At 34.8% G+C, this 15,070-nt stretch overlaps 1 pseudogene; it reads left to right on the top strand.

The window, feature by feature from the left end:
* Nucleotides 1-12,544: 12,544 nt before the first annotated feature.
* LOC143643365 (serine/threonine-protein phosphatase PP1-gamma catalytic subunit-like) lies at nucleotides 12,545-14,448 on the top strand (annotated as a pseudogene).
* Nucleotides 14,449-15,070: the final 622 nt, after the last annotated feature.

The following is a 15,070-nucleotide window of genomic DNA, read 5'->3' as shown; positions in this document are numbered from 1 at the left end:
ATTTTTGGGGGCAAGTCCTTATTTTAATACAACAAGCTTCAGGTTTTATATAGTTTATCAAACTCTAAATGCAATCACATAGCAAGTTTCCAATTTATATCTATTGATTAATATTATAGATTAAAATAACTGATTTACTTTATGATTTTTCTAGTAGTCAGATAGCAATTCTCATCTAGAGATTTGTATACAAATAAAAACTATTGTATGTAGTGCATATGAATATGTATATATGTGTACATTAAAAACCAGTTCTAATACTTCACGTCTACATAATGTAAAAAAGGTGCTTATCTCTCTAAAACTCATGTTTCATATTAGTAAATGGAGAAAATATCATATCTCAAACAGCATGAGAAAAATGCTTTAAAAATATTTAGCACAGTGCCAGCAATTCTTAGTAGCACTAGGCATTTTATTATTATTATTATTTATTATTATTAATAATAGCAAAAATAATAGTAGTAGTAGTGATAGTCATCATTATCATTAGTGGTAGTATTACTTACGAATATAGACTAGTACACTGTAATAGTATAAATATCTTATAATATGAAAGTAAAAAGTTATGCAGCTTCAGTGTTAAATATTTTTTATTTATGATATAAGCTTGGAAATGAATGTATATGTATGCTTATAGACCTATTTTTGCCTCATAGTTAATTATAAAATATTTACTAATTTATCATGAATTGAAGAATAATTAAGACTTCCAACCCTATGAAATACTATTTCCTTTTATGAACTCTGTAAATAAGGCACATTAGCTGGTCCAAAAATTCAAACAAGAGTGCATGGTTTATTTTTATGCTACTTATCTTTTTTCCTTGTTTCCCTTCTTTGAATATATCTCCACTCCCTAAAATACTCTTTCTTCTTCAGTGGGGTTAAAATATTATGCATTTCACTTATAGTTTGTACTATAATTATATTAAGTGTGTTCCTATTTTAACTGCTGTGCTTAATAACATGCTTTGCTGATAATGCATTGTCAATAAATACTTGTTCAATTAGAAAATATATTAATGCGAGACTATTATGTAGCATAATACTACATATTGCTACATAATATACCACCCCAAAAATCAATAACTTAAAACAACAATCACTTATTGCTCATGAATTTACAGCTTAGCTGGAATCCCTCATTCATCTATGACCAGTTGTGAGTTGCGTAGGTAGATTTGCTGTTCCTAGCTGAGCCTTCTCACATGATGTGGAGCTTGAAATGCACAATTAAATTTACTTAACTCTGGCTACATGGTTTCTCATCGCCCAGAATGTTAACATGTGCTTGGTCACACGGTGATTGAGCTAGGTACTAAGAGAACAAGTACAAATGTGCAAAGCTTTTTAAGGCTTAGGCTCCAAACTGGCACAACATCACTTCTTCTGTGTTCTATTCAACAAGTCAAGTAACAAGGCTGACCTTCTTGATGGAAGGCGCTGCAAAGTCACATTGATAGGGCATGGATATAGGGAATGGAATTAATTAATCATTTTGCAAAATATCACATCCTAAACTCTTCTCTCCCTACTCTTCTTGAGAAGCTGACTTTGTGAATTCCATCAAGGGAATCCTTTGACTGCATTTCCTTTTGTATACACATGCAAGGCACCAGCAAGAGAAAGATACAAGTGGAAGAAGTGTGAATTTGTGGGTATCTGTGCTACTTCCCTCCCTGCTGAGTTGTTGCAGGTGGCTGTGTTCCTCTGCAGCAGCTCCTTTCATGCCCTTTTTAAGCTGTGTTTGTTCTCTCTGGGTTCTGGTTATTGCTTCCTCCCCTTCCCTTTCAGATCAAGGAGTGCTAAAGATTCTCTGGTTCCCAACTGTTTTCCTGCCTCTGGTTCCTATATCATCGCCTTCCAGTTGCTCTTAATAAAACTGTCCACATCTTTTTTTTTATTTTTAACTTTTAATTTTAAAATAATATCAAATTTACAGAAGAGTTGCAAAAGTGGTATAATACCCATAGAGTACTCCAACATACCACCAACCCAGATACCCAGGTTGACCAGATTTGAGCATTTTGTCACATTCTCTATATCATTCTCTCTCTCTCTCTCTCTCTCTCTCTCTCTCTCTCTCTCTCTCTCTCTCTCTCTCTCTCTCTAAGGATTTCCAATTGGTATAACTCATATTACTTGAAAATGTAATGCTTCCATATATACATTTCCTAGGATAAGAATATTCGCTTATGTAATACTTAACTGCATTTGCCAAGTTCAAGAAATTTCACATTGAGATGAAATCTATATTACAACTTTTTATATGTCCCAATATTATTCTTTTAGGCATTTTTGCCTCCATTATTAGCTCCAGTCCAGGAACATGTATTGCATTTACTTGCCATTGTCTCTTTAGGCTCTCTTTTATTTTTTTAATTATGGAAATATATGTAAAACAAAATGTTCCCATCTCAACCATTCCCAAGCACACGATTCACTGGGATTAATCATATTCACAGTATTTTGCTGCCCTTACCACTATCAATTACCAGAATTTTCCTTATCACCAAAACAGAAATCCTCTACCAATTATGCACTAAAGCCCCATTCCTGTACCACCAACTCTGCCCCTGTGGTAACCTATACTTTATTCCATCTCTAAGGATTTGCGTGTACTAGTTATTTCATGTAAGTGGAATAATACAATCTCTGTCCTTTTGTGTCTGACTTATTTCACCCAGTATGATATCATCCATGTTGTATCATGTATCAAAACTTCTTTCTTTTTACGGCTGAATAATATTCCATTGTGTATTTATATGATATATATGTTATAAGCAAAATATGATATATGTATCTGTTGATGAACATTTATGGGCTAATTGGCAATTTGTATATTCTCTTTGGAGAATTGTCTATTCATGTCCTTTCTCCATTTTTGAAATGGGTTGTTTGTTTTTTTATTGTTGAGTTGTCTGCCTCCATCTTTTTAAATGCTCCCCTTGATACAGTTTTCCTCAGTTATCCCATTGAGTGTGCTATCTGCTTGTTATTGAAACCTTCACTAATAGAGATGAACTATTTATTTTGTTGCAAAGTAAAAAATTCATTGCATTTGATGTTACCTTTATTTTAAATAATTAATACAATCAAAAGTAAAATATGTCCAATTTTAAAATGCTTCCCTGAATTTCCCAAATCTTGAACACCCAGAGGCACATAAGGAAGCATATTTCTGCATAAAGATAAGCATGGAATGATATGATCAGTGGAGCTTTAAATTTCAGCCCACCAATTAGAGTTCTGTCCTTCATCTTTCCTGAAATAACTTAATTCCTTAGATTCAAATCTCAGCTTCACCAGTTGCTTTGCAATCATTGGGCATGATAGCTTTCCTTGTCTGTGAAATTGAGTTAATAAGATCACTGATCTTGGAAGATTGTTGACACAATTATATGCAATGTTCAGTATAAACCATTTAGAAGAATGTCTGAGAAATTTTAACTGTTTAATAAGACCATCTAGCAGTTTATTATTTATTTTATTACTACTAGTATATTATCTATAGTAGTAGTAATTGTGGTGGCAGTATAAAGTAGTACTACTTTCTTTTTATTTTACTTTATATCATAAGTATTATATATGTATAAAATTATATTGCAGAATGATAGTTCTATCAAGACTTATGCCATAATTTAATCATTTCCTTGTAAAATTTTTAGGCATTTCTAATTTCTTCCTATAAAGAAATAGCACTATAATCGTGATCTTTACTCATAATTGTTGTGTGATTAGGTTATTGCCAGATGGAAGAGTCAATGACTATAATTACTAGAACAAATGATATATACTTAGTAAATATTCTTATACACTTTTCTAATATATGGCTTATTTGCTTTCCAGTTTCTCTTACCTATATATAGCAACGTACCTATCATCCTGTTGAAAGTCTTTGCCAATCTTTGGGATGGAAGCACTTTCATTTATTTTTTTTTTTTAAGAGTTATAACTTTGTATTGTCCTAGATTCTGTAGGGTGATGATTTGAATTAGATACAGCCACAACAGTTTCACTTTTCGTTTTAAGACCAGACACTTTTCTATATGCTTATAAATCAGTTGATTTTCTCTATTTTGCAATTAAGATTTGCATTGTTTGCCTCTTTATGTATTGCATCTACTCCTTGGAACAATCACAGTCACTGCATTGAGGCTGACGGTGCCTGAACTTGTCCTTTTGCAAGTCATCTTTGCTATATCATTATCACACTGCTATATAAAGAACAGTGACAGCCTTTTTATTCCTTGAATTCTGCTGACACCGTTGTTTTCTTTCTGTGACTTTGTGTCTGTAGTTATGACAAGAGACGACATTTCTTTTTGCTTATATACAGTACAGAACTGTATTTATAGCTCCTCTAGTCAAAGAGGAAGCATTTGTATAACTAAATAAAGTTTTTTTTTCTTCTTTTTCTTTGACTCCTTTTTAAAATATAGGCCCCTGAAAACTAACATGTGTCAAAGTGGCTTGGTGTGATAAAAAGTGAAGGAATTTCTGGAACTGTGATGGATAAAAAGCTAAGAAGTGATTACTTCCTGTTTTAGAAGTTTTTCTAAAATCGAGAAAGGGTATAAAAAGCTCTGAATTGGTATACTGGTGTACAGGATGAGGTAAATCCACAAATGATATAGGAATAGAGGAGGTTATAATTATTGAGGTCAGGTTTTCATAGAAACAGGTATGAACTTGAGCATGGACTTCAAATATGTGATATTTCATATAAGTTGTTTACACACAAAGTCAGAAAGCAAAACTCTTGCGTTTAGGCTCAGGAATCTTGTTGGTTCCAATATTGATTCACAAGTTGACAGTTTGCAGCCTTCCCCCCCAACCTACCCTTAGTGTCAGCATTCCCTTTAGAAAATGAGAATTTGCATTATATTAAAAGATGACAATGATTGGAGAATTTAGGAGTATAATGGAATGTAATATCTATTTTGTGCTCACAGTGTACTAAGTCTGGGCGGAGGCTTTCACTTACTGTATTTCATTTACAACAACTCCATTAATCACACCTATGCTTAAAAGGTGTAGTGATAAAGAGGAATAATAGCATTTTTTTTTTTTTTTTTTTGCGTGGGCAGGCACCGGGAATCGAACCCGGGTCTCTGGCATGGCAGGCAAGAACTCTGCCTGGTGAGCCACCGTGACCCGCCCAATAATAGCACTTTTGAAGCAATGAATATGAAAATTAGCTTTGCCCTTTTCCAAAACCCAAGTTAGATACATCATAAAAATTTAAGAAAATTTTATAATAATTTTTTTCCAGTTCTTTAAGGGAAAATTTGTTATAGAATAATAGTGTTGTTGATGATGATGATAATCATATCAATATTTGTTTTGTAAACTTTGTCCTCATTAATTTTTCTTCTCTCTTTTTTTTTTTTGCATGGGTAGGCACCGGGAATCAAACCCGTGTCTCTGGCATGGCAGGCAAGAGTTCTGCCACTGACTCATCATCACACCACCCCCTTATTAATTTTTAGAAGAGTCAAATCACAAAAGCATTGTTATGCCCAATTTTCAAGATAGGAGACAAGAGCTTACATATGTTATCCAAGGTCATCTAGCCAGTAAGTGTCTCAGCAAAGCTGAGTATCACTTGCTCATCCATGACTCTTTATTAGTACAATTCCATGTAGTGATCTGTAGTAAATATAAATATTACTCAAATGTAGCTCAAGAACTTATCACATGCCAAAATGTCTGCCACACATGTTTCTGTCGTTAGTTCCACCCTATTCTTATGTTTAGTGAGTTCCTGTTAATGTATTGGACCATTCCTTAATGACCTGAATCCTATTTGCAAACTTCTCTCAAAACTTTCAAAGTAATTATCAGTGTTTAAGTAAAGATATAAATCACTAAGGCAAGTGACTATATCAATATATTATAGTGAAGAAACCAGGGGATTAAATATCACTTTAAAATACACATCTCTTAAAATACTGTTTTCTTACTCCAACATTTAGCAAGTTGGTTTTTTGTTACTTCACTATTCCACTTAATGTTTGCTGTCTTAGTTGTATATAATTCTTCTTTTCAACTTATTGCATTAACTGATTCCTTCTTTACATTCTTCAAACTCTTTCTATTGTTGCTAAAATTCAGAAGTGGAAGCCATACTGAAATGCAGTGTGTCCAGGCTAGCAAATCTCACTGTGCTGATTGGTTGAGACACATCCTGGTTCTCATTAGAACCCTAGATTGCTGGAAATGTTTCACTCTTATTCGCCAGAGGGAAAACAGTTGGAACTTGCTATGCTGCACTGAATTCTAAGGCGGACTAATCAATCTAATTCCGTCTAAACTTATTTACCCTGTCCAGGAGATCTGCTAATGAGGAATGCCAGTAACTCCTAGTTCTTGACACTGTTTTCCAAAAGTGAGTTAATGAACCAATTCAAGGGGACATGCTTGACATTTGCAAATTAGTTTAACTTGCTTGTTGAGGCAGTTTTCAACTGCATTTGACTGATATGATTGTCATTAAACCATACCTTCATCTGAGATTTTTATATTCAGTAGACTTCAAAAGATATCTTAATAATTGAAAAGGTTCATGTTATCACCTAGTATATGTAAAGCTCCTTGATTATTATGATACTGATGTTTAGAATTTAAAAATATTATTCTTTCAATCTATACAATAATATTGTGAAATTCTGTGATGAGGTCCATTCCCAATTGAAGGTAGCAGAATGCTTGTACAAAAAGTTTGTCATGTCAGTAATTATAGATGGTTCAATGCTTTTGCAAGAAGATACAGTGAGTGGGTTTGAGTTCTTAAATATCTGCTTCATGAAAAAGAAAAGGGAGACACATTCTTATGTTCCTAGGCAGCAAAGAATATTATGTCTGTTCTTTAAGTCTGCTCATAAATGGTCAAAAATACCAAATCAGATAATTTTTAAAGATAATAAAATTTTCTTTAATTATAAAAGGTTTATGTTAATTGGAAAAATAGAGAATCTTTACAAAGGTATTCATTTATTTACAAAATATACCTATGTCCCTACTCTGTTTTAGGCTGTGAGCTAACCACCGAGGAAATAAACATGGATGAAAAAAGCAGGGTTTCTTTCCTAGTGGGGAAAGAATTTTAGGATGGAGAAGATTGACCCCCAAAAACAAATGAAAGATCTTACAAATGTTCACACATTTATGAAATAAACCTTCAGCATTTGAGATTATTTGATGAGCAACATGGGAGGTCTTATTCCATCCAATTTAAACAATGTTTAATATTATCAAGATATTGAGACCAGGGATCATAGTCGAGAAGGTTTCAAACCTGCCTAAGGAGACAGTTGTGAACCTCCTATCAAGGTAGGAAACTAAAGAAAAAAATACAGTGAAAGGGTAGGCTAGCAAAATTTAATTTAATTACCAACATGGGAAGCCAATGTAGAGTCATGTGTGTTTTGACTTAGACTCTCACTAGAAAAAGACAGATGAACAAACAGAAATCCATGTCTGATAGGTTAAGTCCTCTGATTTTTGCATTATCGTTAGAGTCAAGGAAATTGCCAGCTGTTAAATTAAAGTGATCTAAGATTAGAGATCCTTTCTGGAGGAATGTACCTTCAACCCAGGCCCCACAGAGTTTCTACAGATCTGAACAACTACTAAACCAGATGTGAGTTCACAATCTAAAGCTTAGAGAACAGCTCTAGTATATAACTGACTATTCAGGAAAGTTAGCAAAAATAACATATGAAAGACTTAGGTCCCAAGTTATTCCTAATTACTAATTAATTGTAATGAATATAATATGCTTAAAAATTAAATATGAAGTCAAGAAAATGAACAAAGGAAAAGAGATAGGATTATTCAAAAAGAATCAAGTAGAATTTTAATCATTCAAATTTGAAATTCAACAATGGATTGATTGACTGGGTTAATAACTGAAGGGTATAGTTAGTCTACCTGAAAGACAAATTTTAAGATATTAATCAGATTAAGTACAGACAAAAGGAAGATGTCAAGGATAGATTATAAGTCATAATGAGTAGAATAAAAAAGTCTAATTAGGGATTCAGAAGGGAAAAAAGTAGAGAGAAGGGTCAGAGTTACTGTGTAAAGTGATGGTGGCTAGGAATTATCTAGAAATAGAATCAGAGACAGGAATTTTCTGATTCAGTAAGCACAAGTCTCAGGCAAGACAAATAAGAAATCATCATATTAAAACAATGAAAGGAGCTTGCAAAACAGCTGTGAAAAAGAGGAGAAGCAAAAGAATATGTTTTTAAGCTGGAACAGGACTACGGTGAGACAAGTAAGACAGCCAGGGCTCACAATTTAAGGAGCCACAGGCTATCAGGTTTATACAAATGCAGAGTCTGCTAAGAGTAGTAGCTTCCTAAAAGTTGGCTTTAGATGTTTCATTCTTAAGGAGGCCCTCACTCTCAGACTCCTCTGAGGTCCCTGCTCATGGAAGAGCTTAGAATTCAGACCCCCTGAATTATTTTTTCCCTTTCCTGCTTTCATTATTAATCCCGGTACTTTTATAAGTTCTGTTTCATCAATATCTTTTCCATTCTTTAAGTTTGATTAACTCGAATACTTAATTCATATTTTTATGAAAATGAATTTCCTCCAGTTTCCTCTGAGAACAGTTTTAACTGCCTCCCATTAGTTTTGATGACTAGTATTTTTATTCACAGTATTTTCTATATTTTATTAATAAAAATATTAAGTGCCAACCTTGTGCCAAATATTTTTAGGTGTTGGGAATATAGTATTAAAAAGGGTAAATAAGTCCCCATTCTCATAATGTTTAAATTCCAGGGAGGGGAAGAAGAGAATAAACAAGCAAACAGATAACTAAACAAGAAAATGTCATATCTGTAAAGAAGAAAATAAAATATTGTAACAGTGAATGATGAGAAACATTTTATATTTTTTGGACAGTAGGGTGAACAAGATATATTTAAGAAAAGAAATATGTGCATGAAGAGAATTTCAAAGCAGAGAAATCAGAACGTATGCATCCCCTAAGAAGGAAACACCTCTTTCCTGTGCTCAAGGCTGACCAGTTTGCCAGGAGAATTGTGCCCATGGGTATCCGTACCTGATGTGACAGTACAGAGAGAGAAGGCGTCACTTCATACAGAGCCTTGTAATCTGTGAGAAAATACATTCTAAATTTTATACAGTGCCAGGTGTTTATGCAAGTGGCGTGACCTGATAACTAAACACACACACATAAATTACTCCAGCTACTCCACGGGGAATAGGTTGAAGGGTAACAGCATCAGAAGAAAGGAAATCAGCTAAGCTAGGATGCTGTTGCACTACATGAGGGGCAAGTTAATTTTAATCTTGACTAAGGTGGTAGCCCTGGAGACAGAAAACAGTTTTACATAGTTTTTGGTGAATTTACTACTCTGAAACTCCTGTAATAAATGAATGTCGGGCAATAGCTTGATATCACAGCAAAAAATTAAATGAGGAAGATTTAGAAATCTGCATTAAATAAATAAGATAGGAATAAAAACAATTGTTTTAGTTTGCTAAATATGGCTGGAATACAATATACCAGAAATGAAAGGGCTTTTAAAAAGGGAATTTATTAAGTTACAAGTTTTCAGTTTTAAGGCCATAAAAATGACCAAACTAAAGCATCCAGGGAAGGATACTTTGACTTAACAAAGGCTGATCTGGGGCATGTGACTGGCATCTGCTGGTCCTATGGCTTCTGGTTTCAAACAGCTTCCCCAAAGGCATTTTCTTTTTCCATATCCAAAAGTCTCTGTCTTTGTCAGCCCTCAACAACTGTGTTTTCTCCAAAATGCTCCCTCCCCCCCAAAGGACTCCAGTAAACTAATTGAGACCCACCTTGAATCAGCAGAGTCACATCTCCATCTGTGCTGGTTTGAAAGGATGTATGTACCCTTGAGAGGCCATGTTTTAATCAAAATCCCATTTTGTAAAGGCAGAATAATCCCTCTTCAATCCTATGTGTAATTAGATCATCTTCTTGAAGATGTAGCCCAATCAAGAGTGGTTGTTAAGTTGGATTAGGGGAAATGTGTCTCTACCAATTTAGGTGGGTCTTGATTGGTTTACTGGAGTCCTATAAAAGAGGAAATATTTTGGAGAATGAGTGATTCAGAGAGAGCAGAGAAGAATGACATAGCCATGAGAAGCAGAGAGTCCACAAGCCAGTAACCTTTGAAAATGAAGAAGGAAAATGCCTCCTGAGGAGCTTCATGAAACAGGAAGCCAGGAGAGAAAACTGGCAGATGATGCCTTACTCAACTGTGCTCTTCCAGCCAAGAAAGTCTGTGACTGTGTTCGCCATGTGCCTTCTCACTTGAGAGAGAAACCCTGAACTTCATCGGCCTTCTTGAACCAAGGTATCTTTTCCTGGATGCCTTTGATTGGACATTTCTATGGACTTGTTGTAATTGGGACATTTTCACAGCCTTAGATCTGTAACTAGCAACTTATTAAAGTCCTCCTTTGTAAAAGCCATTCCGTTTCTGGTATATTGCATTCTGGCAGCTAGCAAACTAGAACACCATCTAATCAAAGGATCATATGCACAGTTGAGTGGGCCAATATCCATGGAAACAATCTAATCAAAGGTTTCCACCCTACAGTGCTGAATCCAGATTAAGGACCTGGCTTTTCTGGGGCACACAACACTTTGAAGCCAACATAACAATAAACCTTGAAAATTAGCTTTTTAAAAAATATGGAAAAATGCTTCCCAAATGCTTCTTTTGGGCTGTCTTTCTAATTCAAGTACCTGCTTATCTGTGTTTGCAGTGGATCTTGACATATTCATTACCTGGGTAAGACAAATGCTCATCTTTACTACCTCAGGCTTTTTTCCTTGAAGTGAAAATAATAAATAAAATTATTAATTGCCCATCCTTAGTTCAGAATCATTAAATTTGGACCTCTATTTAAAAATGAGATAAAAATGTGTTTGCCAATTGAGTGATAGGGTTACTAAATATAAAATAAAACTAGTGAATTTTGCTAATCTGTAGAAAACTAGTCAATTTTGCCCTTCCATATGATCAAGATAATAGATTTTTAATAAAATTCAAAGCTGTAATTATCTTAGTTATAATCATTCATATTACATCTACAATATTCTTCATTAAAATGATTTACATTTTGGCTCAAGAGCCCTTCTTAAATTTTGGATATCAACCTTCTTTAAATAAAAGTTTAATGCATGCAGAACTCAGGGTTTAAAAAAACAAAACACCTCTATAAAGAACCTAAATATTAGAGCTAAAACTATAAAATTTTCAGAAGGTAACATAGGGTCAAAACTTCATGACCGGGGATTCAGCAATGGATTCTTACATATGATACCAAAAATATGAGCATCACATGAAGCAAAATATAGATTTCATTTCATCAAAATGAAAAGTTTCTGTGCATCAAAAGAAACTACCAAAGTGAAAAGACATCCTGCATTCATTTCCCAGACCATGCACCCAAAAAACAGAACAATAAAAAAATAAAGACAACCTACAGAATGGGAGAAAATTGTTGCAAACCATATATCAGTTAATGGCTTAATATCCAGAATATTTAACAAAGTTTTACAGTGGAAGAACAAAAAGATAACTCCATTAAAAATGGGCAATAGGGGCAGGCCACAGTGGCTCAGCAGGCAAGAATGCTTGCCTGCCATGCCAGAGGACCCGGGTTCAAGTCCCGGTGCCTGCCCATGTTAAAAAAAAAAAAATGGGTAAAGGACTTTATTAGAAATTCTCCAAAGAAAATATAAACAGAGCCAATAAGCATATGAAAAGATGTTCAACATCACTAACCAATAGGGAATGCAAATGAAAACCACAATGAGTTAACATATAATACCCACAAGAATGGTTATTGAAAAGAAAGTGGAAAATAATAAGTGCTGGTGAGGATGCTGAAAAATTGTAACTGTGTGCATTCTGATGGGAATGCAAAATGGTATGGCCATTGTGGAGAACATTATGACAGTTCCTAAAAATGCTAAATTGCAAATAGCCAGACAATCCTACTTCTAGAAATATAACCAAGAAAGTGAGAACAGGGTCTCAAATAAACATTTGTACACCAGCATTTACAGCAGTGTCGCGCACAAGAACCCAAAGATGGAAACAACCCGTGTCCATCAGCGAATGAATGGATAAACACACACAATGGAATATTATTCAGCCACAAGAAAGAATGAAGTTATGAGACATGCTACAATATGGAAGCAACTTGAAAACATTATGCTCAGTGAAATGATAAGCAAGGCACATAAGGACAAATAATGTATGATCTCATTTATAGGAGATGACTAGAAATACCAAATTTGCAAAGGCAGAAAGTAGATTAGCTCGTGGTTCCAGTGGGGAGAGAAGGAGGAACAGGAAGCTGGCTGTAAGGGACAGTTTGTGTGTGTGTGTGTGTGTGTGTGTGTGTGTGTGTGTGTAGGGGAGGATGGTGGGGACCCTAGCCTCTGTGCTCATAGCATGGGGAAGGTGAGTCCCAAGTACAAGCCGGTGGCAGGAGGGTTGGTGGTGGGAAGGCGATGGGGGATATAGATCAACTCAATATTGACAGCATCATCCAATGGCTGCTGGAAGTGAGAGGGCCCAACACTGGCAAGAATGTCCAGCTACAGGAGAATGAAATCAGAGGATTGTGGTTAAAGTCTCGTGAGATCTTTCTCAGTCATCCTATCCTTCTAGAACCTGAAGCACCACTCAGAATGTGTGGTGATGTCCATGGGCAATATCACGATTTGCTTTGGCTATTTGAGTATGGTGAGTTCCCACTGAAAGCAACTCCCTGTTTCTTGGGGACTGTGTGGACAGAGGGAAGCTGTCACTGGAAACTGTCTGCCTCTTATTGGCCTAGGAAATCAAATATCCTGAGAATTTTTTTCTTCTCAAAGGAAACCACAAATGTGCCAGCATCAATAGAATTTACAGATTTTATGATGAACATAAAAGAAGATGCAACATTAAACAATAGAAAACTTTCACAGACTGCTTGAACTGTTTACCAGTAGCAGCCATTGTGGTTGAGCAGGTATTCTACTTTCATGGAGGTTTATTGGCATATCTTCAATCTGTGGAGCAGATTTGGTGAATTATGTGAGCAACTGATGACCCAGATCACGGTCTTTGTGATCGTTTGTGGTCTAACTCCAATAAAGCTGTGTTAGGCTGGGATGAAAATGACAGAGGAGTGTCCTTCACTTTTGTTGTGAGTGGTTGCAAAATTTCTCCATAAGCATGATTTGGATCTTACATGTAGAGTCCATCAAGTAGTTGAAGATGGATGTGAAGTTTTTGCCAGAAGGCAGTTGGTCACTCTGTTTTCTGCACCCAATTATTGTGGAGAGTTTGATAGCATAGGAGGCATGATGAGTGTGGATGAAACACTAATGGGTTCTTTTCAGATTTTAAAGCCTGCAGAAAAAAAGAAGCCAAATGCCACTAGACCTGGAACACTGCCAAGGGGTATGATCACAAAGCAAGCAAAAAATGGATGTCATTTTGACACTGCCTAGTTGGTACTTGTAATGTAAAGTATATAACCTTCATTTTTAAAACTGTAATGTGTACTGGTCAGCTTACTCAAATAGATCTGTGCTTGTGGGGCACTCCTTCCTGACAATTTTGATTTAATGAATGGTATTTGCTGTTTGTAACAGCAAATGAACGATTTTTTCCATTTTCAAGAATAGTATTTTGTTGTGTTTTTTTTTTTAATTTTCTATTTCTTTTGCAAACAACTTCAATAATGCTGTAAAAACTGTACACCCCAGGACAGTTTAACCTGTTTAAGGGGTAAGTGTACCATTGATCTTTTAAAATTCATTACAACTTATGAATAATGTAAATGTGCATTTTCTTTAGTATATAAAGAGAGCCCCAGGGTGCTCTGAATCTGTATGTTATTGTCATAAAATGCATACTGTCAAAACAAACCACTACGGACATTTTTTTAAAAACTGTGTTTCAAAGGGGTTGCTTTTTTCTCTCATGATCTCATCATGTACCAACAAGTTCTATCAACATTAAGAATAACTTACAACCTTGCTAGCATCACCGGTATGATGCATATTTAATTAAAGCATGCTTTTCCCCTTTCATCGTATACTTAAAATGATGTTTAAACCCATTGTTTTAAATGTTTGTGACTCTCCTAAAGCCAAAGTTTCTGTTGACATCTGTATTGACACTAGGTGGCATGGTCACATATGTATGTCATCATCTAGGGGGATGCAAAACAGGTTACTGATTTTAAATAGCAATTAGAAATATAATGCTGTTTAAGCTATTAATGATTAAAGCTAATAACATTTTGTAGTATTTCAATATATAATCTATTCATTAAGTGATCTTCTTATAGTTGCCATCAGGCCCAGACCCGACCATTCAGAAAGCTTCAAAGTATAGGAGCAATGCTGTTCTATACAAGTGACCCATTATGCTTTTTTCAGCCTACATTCTTTACTCTGCAGTGAAGTTGAGGCTTATAAATCAAAAGAAAGGAACTAACTTATTATCCACCAGTTTATACAAAACACAGTATCTATGAGTTTTTTAAACGAAGATCTGTTAAAAAGAAATCTGTTTCAACAGATGACAGTGTACAATACCATGTGGTAAAAATGAATTCAGACTTGTTAAATGAAAAACTTGTTGGAAAAAAAAAAAGTTGGTAGATTAGCGGTTACTGGCGGATGGGGTTGAAGCATGCCCACACAGAGGGAGAGTGTTTGTAATAAAAACAGAACAAAACTAAAAACAAAATGACACAAAATTATAATGAAAGTATCTTAGTCCATTTGAAGTATATACCATCCCAGGTCAATTTTATTTTGTTAATTTAGTAAATATTATATATTCATTGCAATAACTATGTCTACAGCTTTGAGTTGACCTGTTGTACCATTGTATGTTGCACAATTTCCACAATATATATTATTTGCAATGATCAACATTATTACTAATATTCACTGAGTATATTAATGTTCTAGCACACCTGCAAATTTAAGAAAATATTCCTTCTCTATACTTGGCCTATCATTAAATCTAAAGGC

The sequence above is a fragment of the Tamandua tetradactyla genome, chromosome 8 (genome assembly GCF_023851605.1).
Source record: "Tamandua tetradactyla isolate mTamTet1 chromosome 8, mTamTet1.pri, whole genome shotgun sequence".
Lineage (NCBI taxonomy): Eukaryota > Metazoa > Chordata > Mammalia > Pilosa > Myrmecophagidae > Tamandua > Tamandua tetradactyla.
The sequence above is the reverse complement of the archived record's forward strand: the minus strand, read 5'-3'. Positions and strand labels throughout refer to the sequence as shown.